The sequence below is a fragment of the Cebus imitator genome, unplaced genomic scaffold (assembly GCF_001604975.1).
Source record: "Cebus imitator isolate Cc_AM_T3 unplaced genomic scaffold, Cebus_imitator-1.0 Scaffold260, whole genome shotgun sequence".
NCBI classification, from domain to species: domain Eukaryota; kingdom Metazoa; phylum Chordata; class Mammalia; order Primates; family Cebidae; genus Cebus; species Cebus imitator.
Window position 1 is genome coordinate 140,212 of NW_016107575.1, and position 4,470 is coordinate 144,681.

The 4,470-nt window shown below is 44.5% G+C and overlaps 1 protein-coding gene and 1 pseudogene across 2 annotated transcripts in view; one reads left to right on the forward strand and one right to left on the reverse strand.

Moving 5' to 3' along the window:
• KIAA1549 (KIAA1549 ortholog) overlaps positions 1–4,470 on the reverse strand; it is a 155,257-nt gene that overhangs the window by 97,351 nt on the left and 53,436 nt on the right. The gene's annotated exons all lie outside the window — the stretch shown is intronic.
• On the forward strand, positions 3,506–3,992 carry LOC108283393 (annotated as a pseudogene).

The window sequence follows — 4,470 nt, forward strand, 5'->3', positions numbered from 1 at the left end:
CTCCTGCCTCAGCCTCCTAAGTAGCTGGGATTACAGGCACACGCCACCATGCCCAGCTGATTTTTTGTATTTTTAGTAGAGACGGGGTTTCACCGTGTTGACCAGGATGGTCTCGATCTTTTGACCTCGTGATCCACCCGCCTCGGCCTCCCAAAGTGCTGGGATTACAGGCTTGAGCCACCGCACCCGGCATAAATTTTTTTAAGTCATGTTTTTCTATCTGGAAATCTTCCTGAACTATAGGAGTTAATCATGGAATCATGTATTTTTCTAGATTAATGGATCCTTTAGGACCTAGGTCAATCCCTCATGGTGCAAATAAGGCTCAAAATAGCACCCAGAAGAGCCAGCACAGAAAGAGGTAGGTTCCTAAATTTCTAGCGGCTGAGGGCTCTTCATACCACACCGAGTTTTGTCAAATCAGGCCACCAAATTAAAGTTGCTGGTGAGGAAATTTAGTTGAAAAACATACTAGGGCCAGGCACAGTGGCTCACACCTGTAATCCCAGCACTTTGGGAGGCCGAGGCAGGAGGATTACCTGAGGTTGGGAGTTCCAGACCAGCCTGACCAACATGGAGAAACACCATCACTACTAAAAATACAAAATTAGCCAGGCATGGTGGCACATGCCAGTAGTCCCAGCTACTTGGGAGGCTGAGGCAGAAGAACGGCTTGAACCTGGGCGGTGGAAGATGCAGTGAGCCGAGATGGTGTATTGCACTCCAGCCTGGGCAACAAGAGCAAAACTCTGTCTCAAAAAAAAAACCAAAACCAAACAAACAAACAAAACATGCTAAATGGCCAGGTGCTAGTAGCTCACCCCTATAATCCAAGTACTTTGGGAGGCCGAGGTGGGCAAATGGATTGAGCCCCAGAGCTGGCCAGCCTGGGCAACACGGTGCAACCCCATCTCCACAAAAAATCAAAAATTAGCCGAGCATGGTGGTGAGCACCTGTGGTTCTAGCTACTTGAGAGGCTGAGGTGGGAGGATTGCTTGAGCCCAGGAGGTGGAGGCCACAGTGAGCTGAGACTGTGCCACTGCAGTCCAGCCTGGTGAACAAAGCCAGACCCTGTCTCAAAAAAATAAAAAATAAGAAACCTAAACTATGTTAGAGTACAACTGAGTTGAAAGCACTTGCTAAATTCTGTTACTAAAAGTTACGGGCAGGCACATGCTTTGGACTCCGAGGCCCGGCAGTCCACCTAGGGACAGCTCACAGCTGCCGGCACAGATGCTGGGAAAACACTACCTCCCCTGAGGGCTGGCCTGGGAGGCCCAAGGGACAGCAGTGTCAAGCATCTCTAAAGAGCTTTCATCCAGACAGAAACATTATTTTTGCTTCTTTGCTAAATTGTGGAGTTTCTAAAACATGAGTCATCTCAATTCTCTGTGGATGTGAAATCAAAAAAACAAGGGCTCCTGGCCCCCAGGATTTCTAAGGGTTTATAAACAAAAGCAGTTGATCATTAAACCACCCCCCAATTTCACAAATCTCCAGCAAATTTTTCTTTTTTTTTTTTGAGATCAGTTTTGTTGTGTAACCCAGGCTGGAGTACACTGGTGCAATCTCGGCTCACTGCAACCTCTGCCTCTTGGGTTCAAGCGATTCATGCCTTAGCCTCCAGAGTGGCTGGGATTACAGGCATCCACCACCACACTCAGCTAATTTTTGTATTTTTAGTAGAGATGGGGTTTCACCATGTTGGCCAGGCTGGCCTCAAACTCCCAAGCTCAAGTGATCTGTCTGCCTTGGCCTCCTAAAGTGCTGGGATTACAGGGGTGAGCCACCACGCCTCGCCAACTTCTTCTTCTTCTTCTTCTAGTTCTCAGGTTGTCCTAGGCAGATTTTTAGTGCCGTTACTAAAACCATCCTTTCCCCTTCCCCACCTTCTAGTTTTCTTCCTGGTTTAGAAAAAAGTGCCTTCGCCATGTTTCTCCAAAGCCAAACGTACACCAATACCTTCTACCAGGTTACCTACTTCGCCAACTGGTACTGGTTTTATTATCAAATATTAAGGAGATAATATTATTTATAAATATACATATATGTTATGTAAATCATACAAAGAACACTTGAGTACCCATCACCCAGTTTAAGAAGAAGAATATTACCCTTACCAGCGATGTTCGCAGTGTAACCCTTCCCAACTCCCTTCCTTCCCACTGTGGTAGCCACTATTTTAAATTATGCATTTCTCAAATCCGTGCTATTCTTTATAGTCTGACCACATATATGTGGCCCTAAATAATAGATTCTTTAGCTTTGCATGTTCTCAAACTTTATCAAAATGAAATCACATTGCGCACATTCTACTGCAACTTATTTCACTCCGTATTGCTTTTTTAATTCATCGATGTCTTTTTTTGTGCACAGCTATAATTTTTTCATTTTCACTTCAACATGAATTCCACCATAAGAACAGACCAAAATTTATCGTCTATAGTGGATGGAGGTTGGACTACTGCCAATTTTTGTTATTACAAACATTTCTGATACGAACTTTCCTCACATATTTAAAGTATGTGTTATGTACATGTGTGCGCATGTACATATGTGTGTGTGTAAGAATGCAATTACAGGATCAGAGGATATGTTTGCCTGTAACTTATTAAATAATACCAAATAATTTCTCAAAGTCGTTGAACCAATCTATGTTCCCATGAGCAAAATATGAGACCTTGATAACAGCAAACCCTCGCTACGACTTGACAGCCCCAGACTTCCACATTTTTACCAGTCTGGCTGGTGTGAACCTTGTGGTTTTAATTTGCATTTCCCTGATTATAATAGGTTGATCACCTTGTCAATATCTGCTGGCCACTTATGTTGCCTCTGCTATTGTCTTTTCAATTCTACTGCCCATTTTTCTTCTGGACTGTCTGTCTTCCTCTTTCTGATTTAAAGGCATTTTTTTCTTTTTTTTCTGAGATGGAGTCTCACTCTGTCACCCAGGCTGGAGTGCAGTGGCGCGATCTCAGCAACCTCCGCCTCCCGGGTTTAAGCAATTCTCCTATCTCAGCCTCCTGAGTAGCTGGGATTACAGATAGGTGCCATCACACCCAGCTAATTTTTGTATTTTTAGTAGAGATAGGGTTTCAGCATGTTGGCCAGGCTGGTCTCGAACTCCTGATCCACCCAGCTCAGCCTCCCATAATGCCAGGATTATAGGCATGAGCCACCACGCTCGGCCTAAAGGCATTCTTGACATATAAATATACCTTTGAGATTTGCAGATTTGGTCCTAGACCAACTTAATAAAGCGAATATCACAATAAAGCAAGTCAAACAGATTTTTTGGTTTCCCAGTGCATATAAAAATTACATTTATACTATACCGTAGTCTATTAAGTACACAATAGCATTATGTCTAAAATATTTATATATATATGTAAATATATATATACACACACTTTAACTAAAAATACTTCATTGCTAAAAATGCTAACAATTATCTGCTTTTTTTCCTTTCCAGCCCTGGCCCCAGAGCCTACGGCTGCTGGGATGTTGATGCCTATCAAGAACTGGATTGCTGTTTATGAACTCCTTTTTAAGGAGTGGAGTCATAGTGGCCAAGAAGGACGTCCACATGCCTAAGCACCCGCAGCTGGCAGACAAGAATGTGCCCAACCTTCATGTCATGAAGGCTACGCAGTCTCTCAAGTCCTGAAGTTACGTGAAGGAACCGTTTGCCTGGAGACATTTCTACTGGTATCTTACCAATGAGGGTATCCAGTATCTCTGTGATGACCTTCATCTGCCCCCGGAGACTGTGCCTGCCACCCTACACTGCAGCCGTCCAGAGACTGGCAGGCCTCGGCCTAAAGGTCTGGAGGGTGAGTGACCTGCAAGACTCACAAGAGGGTAAGCCGACAGAGATACCTGCAGACGGAGTGCTGTGCCCCCTGGTGCCAACAAGAAAGCCGAAGATGGGGCTGGGTCAGCAACCCAATTCCAGTTTAGAGGTGGATTTGGTCATGGACCTCAGTAAAACTGGAGAGGATTGTTTTGCATTGAATAAACTTACAGTGAAAAACACTTTTAAAAAATGCTAACAATTACCTAAGCCTTCAGCGAGTTGCAATCTTTTTGTTGGTGGAGTATTTTGTCTCAGTGTTGATGGCTGCTGGCTGATGAGGGTGGGGGCTGATGAAGGTTAGGGTGGGTATATCTTAAGACAATGAAGTTTGCGTCATCAACTGATGCTTCCTTTCATGAAACACTCCTCTGTAGCCTGTGACGCTGTTTGGTAGCATTAGACCCACAGCAGAACTTCCTTCAAAACTGGAGTCAATCCTCTCCAACTCTGCCAAGTGCTTTATCAGCTAGGCTTATGGGACAGAATACATCCTTTGTTGTCATTTCAATGATGTTCACAGCATCTTTACCAGGACTAGATTCCATCTCAAGAACCCACTTTCTGCCGGGCGCGGTGGCTCAAGCCTGTAATCCCAGCACTTTGGGAGGCC